This window comes from Dipodomys spectabilis, unplaced genomic scaffold (assembly GCF_019054845.1).
Source record: "Dipodomys spectabilis isolate Male_0828 unplaced genomic scaffold, ASM1905484v1 ptg000096l, whole genome shotgun sequence".
In the NCBI taxonomy this organism is placed as follows: Eukaryota; Metazoa; Chordata; class Mammalia; order Rodentia; family Heteromyidae; genus Dipodomys; species Dipodomys spectabilis.
Window position 1 is genome coordinate 26819930 of NW_024870773.1, and position 16543 is coordinate 26836472.

Below are 16543 nucleotides of genomic sequence, written 5' to 3' on the forward strand. Positions count from 1 at the left end.
ACCGGCAGCAGACAATGGTGCTCCGAGCATAGGAAACAGCCCTGGGGCCAAAGGCACAAAGACAAAGAACAAAATGGGGTGTCAGGAAGTTCCAAGTGGCATGCCCTGCTAGGGAATAAACGCCGAGGCAGGTGGAACAGAAGGTCAGTTGGACAGGAAGGCAGGAGCAGAATGGAAGCTGTAGCACTTGAGGCAGAAGGCTTGAAATCTGAAGCCTTAAAAGCTGCCGTATTCCGGCAGCCAGCTCATCCTTGCAGAGATTTCTCCATGAATAGGCAAAGCCTTGCCAAGACAAGCATGGAGCCCAACTAGAGGCCAAAGCAAAGCAAAGTCCTGTAGGCCCTTGGGGAAGCAGGGAGCTGCCTGTGAGCCAGACCGCGAGCAGACTTAACCCTTCAGAAAGGCAAGTGTGGCTGTGAGCAAGAGGACAAGTAGGTGGCATGGATTGTGCTCATGATGATCCATGTTTTGATCTAGGGTACTTGATCAGGAAACAGGTGCCTAATTTGAACAAAAGCATTCATTTTAATGCTTCCCAATTCCCTGTTGCTACGTGTCAGAAGATGGAACGCTTGCTTTGAAGCTGTTAGCAAACGAAACAGAAACCCTAACCTGAAAAACCTGAAATGGGATAGAGGGAGTTTGTTCTCTAAGTGCCAGCTACCTGTGATTTTCTTAGACAAATCGCTTCCTAAGCTGCCGCGTTGTTAGGAACTAGACAGGTAGAGATGCAATTCTTCATTAAGACACAATTCTTATTCCTAACAGACTGGCTAACCCTGTAGCTCCTGAGTGAATTCTTTGCTGTGTGTCACTTGGGAGTCAGTCGGAAAGGAATTGCATGGTGGTCCAAACAGTGATGGAGATGAAAAGCAAAAACCTACATTCAGAATGGAACCTGTCATTAATATGTAGCATACAGAGACATAGCATTAAGGGACACAAGCAAACCAATTTAAAAAAAGAACAGGAAATATTATGACTCTTTTTGATGTATTCCACATTGAGGGTTTTTTTTTTTAATCTGTTGGTGTTTTTCCAAGATACTTCAGACATGTTTACAATTTTTGGAAGTAACATTTCTATTCCACATTGCCATTCAGGGGTCTTCACTAAATGGAACCAACAGGGTGGACAGGTAGATCAATCTTGAGACAGATTTTTAAGAAGCCTGAAGTACAGTTAATGTACATATGGACAGGAAGACTCTACAGGTCTGGTGGTGAAGTTTGGGGTGATCACACTTTAACTCACTCTGAGCCTAAAGGTGATCACAGAAGCTCTGAGAAGAGGTACAGACTTTCATAGAAAAGTCAGGGGGCGAATCCCAGGACACACACACTGCTCAGGACACCAAGAGTTTCTGTAGAGAAACAGAAGAGTTTGGGAGGAAGAATTGCATCTGGCCATACTTTCCCATCAGGACAATTTTCAACTTCAAATTGAAAATGCCCAGTCTAAGAGACCAATAAACAATGTGACGATGGAGAGGCAGAAATTTCTGAAGTTACATGGGAACCTTGAGACAGAAACTGGAAGTAAACTCCACTATTTCATAACCAACCTAGAACATTACTCCAACAATCAACTCAGATTCGAGTGCAAATCTGAACCTTATCCTGATGCTGACTCAAAACTTAAAGTTTTCACACATTAGTTTGTACAAAATGCTGAGCACTGAATCACAAATGACTCTTCAAAATAGAAGAAAAATTCATAATGACCAGAAATCAATAAATCACTTCATAAGTGTCGGGCACTAGCATTTTGGGGAATGGGTTATCAAGTTGCTACAATGACAACATTGAGAATTTTAGCACTAATTTCCTTCCATGAAAATAATCAGTAGTGTGAAAACTAAATTAACAACTACATGATTGTTAACCAAAACATGAGGCAGAGTTGAGAAAAATGATTCCCTTCACTGGAAGCTAGTTTAGTACAAACAGAATGAAGAGAAAAAGGAATAAGCAAAGGATAAGAAATATGGAGAGAAGTGGAAAATACCTGTGGAACCTAGTGAAGATGAACAAATGTATAATTGGAATACTAGAAATAAAAGAAAAAGTGATGTGATCAAAATAACTGAAGGAGAAGGAGAAGGAGGAAGAAGAGGAGAAGGAGGAGGAAGAAGAAGAGAAGGAGGGGAAGAGACAAGAGAGCGAAGAAGGATTCAATGTAAATAAAACATATATTCTTTCAGTTTGCAAGGCTGGTACTCTACCACTTAAACCAATTCCAGCCCTGCCTTTTTTCTGGTTATTTTAGACATGGAGTTTAGTGAACTTTTCTTCCTGGGTTGGCCTTGAACTGCGATCCTCCGTATCTCCTGTGTAGCTAGGATTAGAGGCATAAGCTACTGGTGCCTGGCTATGTATTTCTCTTGAAAGATTGACTGGAGAGCCTCAGACACCTTGCTTCAGTTATCTATTGACAGTTTACACAGCATTTTACTACATATCTTAATCTCTGGCAAAGGCCCATCCATCTGACATTAGGGGGTGCTGAGGGGTGTTGAAGGAGTTGGTGTCTAGTGGGAAGTCTGTAAGTCTCTGACTTCACCATGAGGTGAATATGCCTTCTGCCCTGAGATTCTGCCTTGAAGCAATAGGGTCAAACATTCACGGACTAAAGCCTCCAAAAATCACTCTCTCATCTTTATAACCTTGTTATCTCAGGTGTTTTGTAGTACCCCGAAGATGACCAATACCATACACATTCACTCAGAAAATAGAATTCAGAAACACTCCCAATTTGTTGTTAAAAAAAAAAAAACAACAAAACAAGCTTAGGTTTGATATTTAAGCCATGGCAAGCACTTTGTCAAACCTCCCTCAAATCAAACATATATTACAAATATTAGCAAATATATTACAAATATTAGCAAAGCAACCATGGCAAGGTAAAACAATAATACATCTGTGCAATAAAACAAAAACAAAAACATTGACATAGAGGGCTCACTTTTGAAAGACCTTTTACCACGTTGAGCCATGGCTGGCATCTCAGACCCTAGAAATCATTCCCTTTATCAGTCTCTGATTGCAATGACCCTGTGTATCTACACTGCTTGTCCAAACAATCTCTCTCTCTATATATATATGGTTTATGGTGTTGGAATCTGTCATCTGCGTTTGTGGTAGGCAGAGGAAACCTGTGGACCAGTGTTCATTAAAAACCCAGGATGCAGAATTCCCTATACACTTCCTATACTCTTCATATCTCTGGTCACAACCCACTGCTGCAGGAATTCTGAGGGTCTCCTCTGATCCTCTGGGAGCAGATTTCTGGAAGCTTCCACTTGGCTTCCTGCACAGTTGTTACAGAACTTGTCCCATGCACCCTTTCCCTTTGCTGAGTTTGCTTTTTTATAATTTCCCTGTGATAAATCATAATGCAGTTACAATTATATGCTGATTCCTGCAAGTCTTCCTAAAAGAATCAATGAACCTCAACTTGGTCCTAGGAATATCTGATGTAACATTAATAGTATTATATATATATATATATATATATATATATATATATATATATATATATATATATATATATATATTTTCCCCCCATACATGAAAGATTTCTTTAAGGTCAGCCAATGGAATGCACCACATGACGAATTAGATGAAAATTATGTGCTTATTTGGATAGATGCAGAAAAACTATTCAGACATTTCAATGTTGTCATAAATTGAAGAACATGCTTAGCACAGTAGAAATACAAAGGGATTAACTTGCTCCTAGGAGAAGGTATCAGCATCCAGCCTCATTTTCTGGAAGATTCGTCCTCAGTGCAATGGTACCCAGGGGAGGGGTAAAAGAGGGGAGTTAGCAAGACCTGGGCGCCACCCACAGGAGCTTCCGTGCCTTTCTCATGGAAGTGCGGCCTTGTGCAAGAGTGTGGGCTGTTCACAGCAAGAGTCCCACAAAGAGTTTGTTGATTTGCTTTCTCTCCCTCTCTCCTCTCTCCCCTCACCTTTCTCCCCCTCACTCTTTCTATCTCTCTCTCCCACCTCTCCTGCCTGCTGCAGCCCTGTAGTGCCCTCTTCATAGGAGTCTCTTCAGAAGCCAAAAGCCACACCATGCTCTGAGAGCTCCAGAACTTTGAGTTAAATGAGCCTTTACTTTAAAATACAGACCCCAGCCTCAGGTATTTTGCTATGGTCCCCTGACATAGACTATAACAATTACACACAAACATGACAAGATCTTTGCTGTGCCATTCTTAAAGCCCAATTTTAGGCAGGATGCCGTGTGGATGGGGTTCACTGTAGCTGTGGAATGAAAGTGTTAAATAATTTCAGGAAGTCACTTGGAAAAATTTAGTAAAACTGGACATATATATAAAACCTATGATTCAGCCATGTTTCTATCTCTCTGGTAAGAGTCATGTGTACGCCTGTATTGACAGGCAATGTGTAAATATATTCATAACCATGTTATCAAAATAGCTCTGCACAGCAAACTAACAAGTAATTCATCAACATTATAATAGATAGATAAATCATACCCCACTTATCAGTAATATATCCTAATAACAGTGAACAAAACCATGTGAACAAAACCATTTGAATAAAACCTGGGTGATTCTGCAGCACAGAGAGTTGTCTGAAATCCCAGATGCTTGAGCACTTCCTGCTGTGACATTATCTTGATGTCACTGCAGATATTGACTTGAAGACACAACACAAATGTCATCTTCACATTTCTAATCATAGGACATGCCATCACCATTTGGTGATGCAATAAACACTTGAAGAGACATTCATTAAAGGAAGATAGTTAGAAGGTCAAAAGATATGGGTGAAAATGGTCAGTCTCACTATTGATAAGGGAAATACAAATGAAAAGTGGGCCTAAGTATCACCTAAGTCTACTTAGAGGGCTGTTACAAGGAAGACAAAAGGCATACAATACTCTCAGTAGGGTGTGGAGAAGAGAAAGGCTTACACACTGTTTCAGAAAGAAAATGGGTCTGGCTTACACCCATGGGGAACAGCATAGTTGATCTCCCAAGATGTTAAAATAGAACTACCACATGACCCAGCAGGCTTCCTATCATGTATACGCAAAGACATTTCACAAAGATGATGGCACTGAAGAACAGCCCAGAAGAAGAGGTGGACACCAAGTCATGTACCACAAGGTTTATTGTTGCAATCCTCTAACCTGGGAGCTTATGGAAGGTCCCCGAGGACATGGCGGTTTGTGAAGAAAGTCAGGTCCAGAAAGGTAGGGCCTACACGGTCTGACAGGATCTAAAGCAGTAGATCTCAGAGACGCTGAGATTCGGATCCTGGTTCCCAGAGACTGAAGAGGGCCGAGGAGCCAGGGCTGAGGAGAGTGGGTTCACTTGTGTGAAGTCACAGTCAGATGGGAGGAATCCATTCCTGTGTTCTACAACACAGTAGGTGATTCCAGTTAGCAGCCATGCATACTTGAAAATAGCTAAATGAGAAGGTTTTGAATGAAAATGAAAGGACTGAAAGGATAAATTGTAGAAAAGAAAATGAAAGTACAGACTATAGTTCCCTGGAGAGACATGATATGTAACTTAATGAAAATAGTGGATGTTTCATATGTTGTAACTCTTCTTTCATTCCTTCATATATTTTTCATAACACTCATTGAAATTAGTGTAAGACTGGAGAAAGTGATCATTATTTGGCCCAAACATAAAGGCTATATGGTATGAGAATATTAATTTTGTAGCATACTCCCAACATACACTAGGATATATTTTTAAATACACATTTTGAGTGTTGCAATAACAGAATAAGACAAATTGGGTAAGACAAAAACATATGAATAAAGATGAAGTGATAAGTCTTACGATAAGTGAGTCTGTTTGATGTGTAAAATATAAGAAAATCTGAAAATATCTTGGAATAAGGGCTTCTGATGACTTTGATGTGGGGTAAATATAATGAAATAACCAACTGTTTTGATCATGGGAGTTGAAAGGAAGTTATATTTATCTAAAATTTCAGTTTGTACCAAATGAGCACAAATAGAGTGTTATCTTATTTTCACAAGGAAAATTGGAAAATGTAGACACTGGCTTGGGTGGCATTGCTCTTCATAAAGAAAGAGAATTCTGCATGTGAGGTATTCCAGGAAAGAAGATGTTTTCATAAGATTGAAGATATTTAAATCAAATCTATCACAGGATACCTGAAATAACTTCTAAGAGAAACCAAACATCTTCGAATTCTCTGGCATTGACTATACCCAATGGAGATTATAACCTAGTTTATTTGATTAAATTGCTAAATCTTACCTTAAATCCATCATGATGTTTCAGTCTTGTGATAGAGCTGGAAATGAAGACATGAAATTATATAAGCCCTTTAATAAATCTGACACTTTCTTTCCTAATGTATTCATAGAGATAGAGCTGGCCTTTTTGTTTTTTAAACTTGCTAACTACTGTTGATCCAAGACATAGAGCCTGGGTTTGTAGGTGAAAATTAGAAACTTGGGTAAAATGGCAGCAAACTTTGAAACCTCACAGGACTTAATTAGTCTCACTTGATTTTGGAGTTTCTCTTCTGTGAAATGAAGCAGTTAGACCCAATGATACTTAAAAATTACTCTATGTTTCTATTACTTCATATTTCTAGTTTGTGATTTAACCACTTCAGTAGTTATTCTGATCAAAACACTAGAGATGATGAATATAACATGTTGAATCTTAAATATCATTATTTCTTACATTGTTCTTTTCCCTATAAAGTTTTTTTTCTCTCCAAAGTTGCAGCCAAAGGCAGGTTTCATGGATGCAATTTTATCCCTATTCAATACTACTAAACCAGGAGAGAAAGAGCCCTTTCCAAATCAAATACATTGCATAGATTTTTCTCTTGTTTTATTTTTTTCCCTTTGGCCAGTCAATCCTTGTGCATTAAATTATTGATGTACAAAACTATGTACAGTGCAAAGCTTTTAATTTTCTTCAGAAATATTGTTCCTATTTTTCCCTAATTTTTATATGTTTTGTCTGAGTTTTTGCTTTTGTTGTTGTTGCCGTTGTGAGATATTTCCATTGTTCCAAAGATAGAGTATTGGGAGACTTACTTCCCAGTGGACCTGTTTACATTATTGTTCACATCTGAAGTGTGTCTAAACCAGGACCCAGAAACTGTGTCTTCAGGGATTTTTCTAGAATCCTTCCATCTCACATGTAGAGGTACATCCTTATGACAAGGAGCAGGTACGGGCAATGCAAAGGGGTTTTGTAACTCATTCTTTCTGTTCTCACCTGGGATAATTCTCCTTGAATAATTGCTACTAATAGAACTAGAACTTTTCTGGATGAATCGATGTAAAAATTAAACTTCTGACATTCTATGTGGGCCTAAGATTTGCTAGGCTTACATTATAGCTGGTATTCATGGTGGGAATCTAGAGTTATTTATTCGCACTCTAGGTTTAGATCTTGCCCAGCTCTGATTGAGAATTAGGCAGCACCTCATCCTATAGAATAGGGTGAGGTTTCTCCTGAGCTGAGCTCTAACAGGTGGTAAAGATCAAGAGGGTGGCAGAAATGAAGAAAGCAAACACAGGGAATGAGAATTGGGTTGGTCAATGAAGTCCATTAAGTTATTAATCTCATAAAGGTTAAAGAAGGGGAGACATCTTTGTCCTAAGGTGAAAGCTTTCCTCACTGTGGATTTGGTCATGATCCTTCTTTCTGTGCTCCTGGATTTCCTGGATGGTCAGATAAACACGTCAGATATAGCACGGAGTGAGTTAATATCGAGTTTTCCCATTTGTTCGGTTGGCCTCATACAGGAACCAAACCAATGTCCTCTAGACTCTCAGTAGTGACTTTCCGTGGTACAGTTTCTCTGTGTTGACAGTCTTTCTTCTGGAAAGATTATGTTTTATTTCTGTATTGTTGTTTTACTGAGATGTTAGAGAGAATAAGAGAGATGTATGTGATTGATTTTTTGTTTTTTGAGTCAAGGTCTTCTTATATAGCCCAGGTTGGTCTTGAATTCTAGATATTTCTGAGTCATCCTTTTGGGTACTTGTCATACAGCAGGCCACCCAACTGAGGACCGAGTCTCCTTGTTTTATTTTTACTTTTATGTTTGTGTGTGTGTGTGTGTGTGCATACACTCATGTGTTGATTCTGTGGCTTGGACTCAGGACCTTACCACTTCACACGGCTGGCGCTCTAGCGCTTGAGTCAGCATTACCTCTGGCTTTCTGTGGTGCTTTGGAGGTCAGAGTTTTACGGGCTTCCCTGGGCTGGTATCCATTCTGATCCTCAGATTTCATCCTCCTTGGGCCACAGTGTCCAGCCTGGTTCTCCCATTTTAAATAATAGTATCCAGGATGTTCAATAGCTACAACAGTTCATTGTAGGGTCTAGACAAGAAGGATCACATTGGTTTTCATTCCTTTAGTGGGTATTTAGTGCCTTACTGCATATTGTATGTCACCATCATGTCACACATGAATGTCTTCATGAACACATGGCATGTAGAATGTCACGCATGGTATTTTTGCACACTTTTCCCGCAATCTGTTTTGAAAAGAGTTTAATTATAGAAGATTCTTTTTACCCTTTTAGTAGAGAAATTTTAATTGATCTCTAAGGAATCTGAACGAGGGTTGGAGATGGAGGCTAATCCAAGAGCCTCATAACAGGCACGGCATATAAAGTGTACTTGCAGAAAGCTGGGGAAGTAGGAATTCATTCTCAGAGCAGGGGAGGGGAGTGTGCTGGTTCACAGGGAGACCTCTAGACCAGGTCCCCACGCTCCCACCAGCCTCACCCCTGCAGCGCCGAACATTTTCTGTCTTGTATGCCCGCATTCAGTCATCTTTCTCAAAAAGACATGCAGTACTTTCTCTCCTTCTCTGTACCCTATGATACTTGGTGAGGCCTACCTGGCAGGTGTCAGGATTTCTATGTGCTTTTTCCTAGAAACTGGTAGAATGACAAATAAGGAAAAGGTATTTAATAAACGATGTCAAGTTCAACTATTGCCTGAGCCCTGTCTAATTAATTTTGCATTATAACTTTTGTCTCATGTTACGTGCCAATGGCTCAGGGCTATCATCCTAGCTGCTCACGAGACTGTTTGGAAGCCAGCTAGGTGCAGAACAGTCCACAAGACTCTTATCTTCAATTAACCACCAAAATGCCAGACTGGAGGAATGGCTTAAATGGTAGAGTGCCATCCACAAGGAGAAATCTGAGCAAAACCTCAAGGTCTTTAGTTCACAAAAACTTTTATCTCAGCTTTGGATATACTTTGTTTCAACTAGTAAGTGAGGATTCAGATTTTTAATAATGTCCATTATAAACTCATCAAGAACAATGACAATGTCTTGTATGGCTTGTATTTCCCAAGTAACTGGGATAAAATATTTCATGTGGCGCTTCTATAAAAGAATAAGTGCCTGTAAAGTTCCAGTAGTACAAATTTAGAGAAGCTGATATTGCATGTTAATATATCTCAACAGTATTGAAACCAAATAAATTATTTTCAATAAACTTCATAATAAAGAGACTATAATAAAGGCTAGTTTCGTGTCTTATAATCTTATTTTTCTACTTATGAGCTCATTTTTAAAAACGTAACTACTTCATGTTTTTTGCAAGCATTGGAAATTTAATTCTGCAAACTGTTACTAAAATATCCATAGTTTTTTTTATTTCAAAACTATTTTCTTTATTATTATTTAAAAACTTTTATCACTATGGCCCATGCAGTAAAAGCACATTTAATTTAAAGAGGTGACGAGAGGTGAAAACAATGTTTGGATAACTTGCATTTTCTCATCCTAGGTCATAGACACCTGGACACCATCCCAGACCATCTCACTAGTCCTGAGTCAGCGTTCCTCACTCTGGGAAGAGAAAGTTCTACTTCTCCAAATGCTTTTTGGAGGAGTCTTCATACTTCACAGCCTAATGACTTCTCTCCATTTTTGCTCACCTTTCCACTAAATATAATTTCAGCTGTGAAACATGACAGCATCATTTACATTTATTATGATAAAACATGCCCAGAGCATAATTGCATGTACTGTTTTGTAATGACCACAGGACTCTGCTCACATAGAAGCTGTGCTATGGGAGGCCTCTCGGCACCGCTTTGAAAGTCACTGCTGTATACAGCCTGAGAAATAAGAGTCTGTATTCTAATCTGTATCTTCTAACTGCCAGCTGATCTGAGCTTAATTTTGATTCGAATGCTTTATGACATTTGATACTTGAAATCATCTAGTACCTGCAGCATTTCTGCTAGGGGTTGTTTTGGTTTGTGGAATTGCACGTTAACTCTAGTAGCAAGTGTTCTGTGGAGATGGTGGACAGCCACAGACACATCAAAGCTAGTCTCTAACATTTGAGCCACAGCACCACTTCCAGCTTTTTCTGAGTACTTTATTGGAGATAAGAGTCTCATGGACTTTTCTGCCCAAGATGGCTTCATACAATGATCCTCAGATCTCAGCCTCCTACATAGCTAGAATTATAGGTCTGAGCCACTGGTTTGTTCTTAATTTTTCTTAGCAATCCTTTTTCTAAGGTCCCTGCTGTTTTAGGTTTCCCATTAATTCACCACTAGGTTATGGAAAGTCACAGAACCTATTTGTGACACTTGAGCACATTATTCTAATTGGATTATTTTCATAAATCTTAATCCAGAGCAACTAAAAGCACCAGTATCTCTATGAAAATTATATTGACTTCTGTGAAAAGAAACAATAGTGGTGAATTGCTTTAAAAATCAGTCAGCAAAGGAGGAAGAAAGACAACTATATAATATTGCAATACTTAGATTATAATGGCTCTAAGGTTATTTTAAAATTCATGGATGTTCCTTTTACATGCATATTTTTTGCAAGGAATGCCCCCCAAAACTCAAGCCAAAGAACTCATGTTCAAAAAGTATCTTTAATGTCCAAATAAATGCATATGTATTCCTTTTATATTAAATAATAAAAAAATTCCTTTTAGATTTAATAATATTATCTGCTTTGGCAAATGTTTTTTTAACCAACAAAGTTTGGGTTCCAAATTTTTTAGGCAAGAGGCTTTTCTACTACATTTCTCCCTCTAAATATAATCGGAAATAAATTTAAGAAGCAATTCAAAACTGTGTTTAAGACCAAATTGGAATGAGTGGATGAATGAATAAGATCATAAATGTGATATATTTAGAATTCCCTAAACTAAACATCCTATCATTTTCCTTTGAGAAACACTTGAGATAAGTATAGCGTTTCACAGCATTAAATATAATAACAACCCTAAAGATGTTAAAATACATCCCTTTCCTTGAGACAAATGCTTGAAATTTACTGCCTAATACTTTTACATGAGCATGTGCATAGGAATGCCTTAGTAAATATACATGCGTAGTTTTGGCAGGGAAAGAGTATCAGATGTTCTCTGAGGAACCATCTAGAAGATAGAGAACATACAGTGACTGGCAAAGGACATTGCCTGCGTTCTTACCGATAGGAAATAAAGACGTCTTGGTCCCCACAGTCAAACCTATTCCACCCATTTCCAGAACAGCAAATGGAAGGAGACCCATTCCCTTCTCAAAGGCACCCAAACGCTACACCATTTCAATGGCATTAGGATTTATCTCAAGGAGTGCAGTTTGAACAACTGGGCACAGAGTAGGTGATAGGTAAAGAGAAGACAGTAAGGGCTATTCTGTTGGAGGGCCGGTATGGGGGGAGGGAGAGGAGAGGTGAGGACAAGCAGAGAGGGTAGATGAGGACAAATATGACTATCTGCTTATTTGCAGGGATAAAAATACAACAAGAGAGCCAGGTGAAATCATTTTAGAGGGTTAGGTTGATGGGAAAGCATTGTATGCACATGCACAAATGTCACAAGTACATTTCCTTTGTAAAACTATGATTGTGTGTTAGTTAAAAACGGCAAAAAAAAATACTTTAACTTCTCAGGCTCTTGTGAGTGGCCTGGTATGTCTTGTAATATTTCCGATTGTTACAGTATGAAAGAAAATTAAGATAGAACATTAGTCCCTAAATTTAATTGTGCCAAAAGCCACTCTAACAGCACAGGACAGAATACTAATGGAAGGTAACATTGCATTTTATTTTTAATTTGAATTACATGCTTTCTACCAGAAAAATAAACTTTTCTATACTTAGTGCTATAATTAGGGACTACATTATTATCTTTTCTTACTGATTGGATATAAACCTCCTTTCCATGAGAAGGAAGAAAAATACCTCAGTTAAAAAAAAATTCTGCTGTGAGAGTCTCCCTCTTGCACTGCTTTTGGGTGCTCATTTTGCAAATTAGCACTATTTATATACACAAAATAAAGGCTTTTCTTTATCTGTGTAGAAACATTAGAGAAGTACTCATTTGCTGTTGAAGAGAAAAAAACAATAGTGAAACACAAATAATTATTTCAGTGTTCAGTGAGTTCTGCAGTTTCCAAATTCCTTCTTAAAAATTGGAGGTCGACAATGGAATAGAATTGAAAACCCAGAAATAAACCTATAGACCTATAGCCATCTAATCTTTGATGAGGGAGCTAAAAAAATAGAATGGAAGAAAGACAGCCTCTTCAGTAAATGGTGCTGGCAAAACTGGTTAACTACTTGTAGAAAACTAAAGCTAGATCCTTATATATCACCCTGTACCAGAATCAACTCCAAATGGATCAAAGACCTCGGAGTCAAAGCAGACACTCTGAAAACATTACAGGATGGAATAGGAGAAGCCCTAGGTCTCCTTGGCACAGGTCGAAATTTTCTTAATAGAGACCCAGAAACACAAGAAATCAAAGAAAGGTTGGACAAATGGGATTGCATGAAATTGCAGAGCTTCTGCATGGCAAAGGACATAGCTAGCAAGATCAATAGAAAGCCCACGGATTGGGAGAAGATCTTCACTAGCCATACAATGGACAAGGGTCTCAAATCTAAAATATACCTGAAACTCAAAAAATTAAATCCCCCAAAACAAATCTTCAAAGAAACAACTGCCCAATAAACAAGTGGGCTAAAGACTTAAAGAGAAACTTCCGTGAAGAGGAAAGAAGGATGACCAATAGACACATGAAGAAATGCTCAACCTCCCTAGCCATAAAAGAAATGCAAATCAAAACAACATTGAGGTACCACCTCACCCCAGTTAGAATGGCTAAAATCAAGAACTCTAATAAACAACATATGCTGGAGGGGATGTGGACAGAAGGGAACCTTACTGCATTTTTGTTGGGAGTGTAACTTGTTCAACCACTTTGGAAAGTAGTATGGAGGTTCCTCAACAGACTCCACATAGAGCTCCCCTATGACCCTGCAATCCCACTTTTGGGCATTTACCCAAATGATCACAAGACCATAATAAAGCTATCAGCACAACTATGTTTATTGCAGCATTATTTACCATAGCTAAGATATGGAACCAACCCAGATGCCCCTCAGTAGATGAATGGATCAAGAAAATGTGGTATATATACACATGGTATATATACACATGGAATTCATGCCTCCATCAGAAAGAATGACATTGCCCCATTTGTTAGGAAATGGAAAGACTTGGAAAAAATTAAGTGAAGAAAGCCAGGTGCTAAGAAACATAGGTCCTATGGTTTCCCTTATTTGCAATAACTAGTATATGTCTGAGTCAAGCAGAAAAGGTCAGCTAAGTTGATGTTAGGGGAATGAACCCTAAGGTAAATATTCAAGTGTTTTTTTTCTTTCATGCAATCGTTTCTAACATATCTATAAGATGATTTCTATGTTGCTTTGTATGTCCCTCCCCCACGGTATAACCCCTGCTTTCACTATATTTGATGTTGGTATAATTTGTGGAGGGGAAGGGCAACAATGAGATGTACAGGTCGTTACGTCGAAAACAAACTTCACAACTTTGGCTTGGGGGGGGGGGGAAGGACTGGGTGGGAGGAGGGCAGGGAGTATGAGAAGTGATGGGAAGGGGACACAAAGAGGAGGCTACAATGCTTGATAAGGAATGTACTCATTATCTTGCCCATGTAATTGTAATCCCTCTGTACAGTGTTTTCACAATAAAAAAGAAATGTACTCATTATCTTGCTCATGTAATTGTAACTCCTCTATATGGTATTCTCACAATAAAAATAAATAAATAAAAAATGGGAGGTCGATGAGGGACCAAGATAAAACATAAATGGTAAAAGTATGCCAGAGACTGTCTCTCTGTGATCTCATCAGGCCCAGGCTTCCCTGTCATGGTAAGCTAAGGGTAGACATCGAGTAGGACTTCCTGGCGAATCACACCAAGAGTGAATGGGAAGAATGAAGTAGAAGGTGGAAGGGAGAATGCAATTCTCTGGCATCCCAGGCATAGAGACCAGGAAGGAGAACCTACCACTGACATCTCCCAGGCTTCATTGCTTCCTGCTGGGCACTCTGCTCACCCCTACAGAAGTAGATCCCAGTGGGGAAGGGAAGCACAGCCACCCGGCCCACTCAGTGGCCTGACCGTCCTTATACATACAAGCCTGTCCTCAGGGCCTTGGCTCTCTCTACACACTCTTCATGACACACAAGACCAGTCTCTGGAAACCGGGACCTGAGAGGAAAGCTCAGAAGAATATGTCTGAGGTTCGGAGAAGACCTCAGATCCTAGATGTGGCTGTTAGCATTTTAAGAAATCCCTGGGACTCTTAATTTCCAGGCAGGATAAAGTCAGGGCTCTGGGGAGCCAGAGGCTGGGTCGGCTTTGAGATCTTAGAGTTCGCTGAGGGCCCAGCCCTCGGTATAACTGCAGCAGTGTTTCCTGTGTCCAGTCTCTGTGGGGTCCAAACTCCATCATGAAGGAATAGCCATGCTGGCCCAGCCATAAATGCTTAAGCTGGGCATGAAGTGGGCTGGCTTTGCTAAAGGAAACTATGAAGACAGCGTGTGGTGAGAGTCGGTTTTGCCTCATGCACATGGAGCATTCAGCTCACTTTCTCTCTCTCTCTCTCTGTAACACACACACACACACACACACACACACACACACACACACAGAGGCATACAGATGCATGGAAATCCTATCTGTGCTTGTCCCATGCATTGCCAAGACAAGGAAGAACAGGACAGGAGAACTCCTGTTGGTGATTCCTAGAGTATCTGAGATCTCTCTTTAGGGAGATCTCTGGTCTTAACTTGTCTGTTTGAAACTTTGTTAGAACTGTAGCACAGGCTGAGGTACTTAAAATGTGCTGCCTGCCTTCCCCTCTTCTTCTACCAAAGGAAGTTCTGCAGGAGGTCCACGTCTACATGTTCCTTTTTAATAATCACAGACTCATCCCCCATTCAGCCTCAAGTTAGCTCCTTGGGAAAGCCAAAGCAGCACCAGGGTGTACCGACAGGCTACCTCCTGCCTTCTCTGCCACGTTTGTTTGCATGGCCCAAAGCTCTTTTGTCTTCACGCTGCCCAAACACAGAGGACATTTGAGCTGTATTTTCATTTCTGCCCAAATAATCGGCTGGTCTCCCCTATTCCCATTTAGAGTTAGATGTATATAGTATTTCTCTGATGAACAGTAACTTCTTGAGAGATGTCCTATCATTGGATCATTGGATCATTCAGTGGTTCAGCAGGCCTACCCCACCTCACCACCATTCAGAAATGCCTGATTCAATCATTACTTAAATCTTTCTCTCTTTTTTTTTTGGTCAGTCGTGGGGCCTGAACTCTGGGCCTGGGCGCTGTCCTTCAGCTCTTCAGCTCTTTAGCTCAAGTCTAGTGCTATACCACAACACCACTTCAGGCTTTTTCTGCTTATATGGTGCTGAGGAATTGAACCCAGGCCTTATGCATGCAAAGCAGGCACTCTATCACTGAGCTACCTTCCAAGCCCCCTTAAATCTCTTCTGAACCCTCACTACTTTGTTCTCTATCCTGAATTTCCTGTGTTGGAACTTCCTCTGTCCTGACAAGAATGGGCTTTTTCCAATTTATCTTAGTTCCCCACCCACCCTTGCCTTGTAGACGGTTCTAGGCTATGTTTACTTATCTAACTTTAGTATAGGAGGCTATTTAAACATTACATCTTTGGTAGTTGATCAATGGAATTTGTGTTCACTATCTGTCTATTCTGGGCAGAGAATAAAATGGGTCAGTCAAGAGGAAGTTAGATCTGAAAGAAGATACTTAACTTTTTTTTTTTTTTTTTTTTGCTGGTACTGGAGCTTGAACTCAGGACTTGCGCACTGTCCCTAAGCCTCTCTATGCTCAAGGCTACCACTGTACTACTTGAACTACAGCATCACTTCTGGCTTTTTTTGAGTGGTTTATTGGTAGTAAGAGTGTCACAGACTTTCCTGCCTTTGGTTGGCTTCAAATTGAGATTCTCAGATCTCAGGCTCCTGAGTAGCTAAGATTACAGGTGTGAGCCACTAGCACCAGGTAATACTTCACTCTTTAGGATGTTGGAGTCTTTCTTTGGCTTGGATTATGTTGAAATGATTAAGTCTAGTGGATCCAAGAATCCATCAGATTTTAGCAGTTTGTAAGCTAGCCCTCATTTGTGGATTTCAAGCCCTTAAGGAT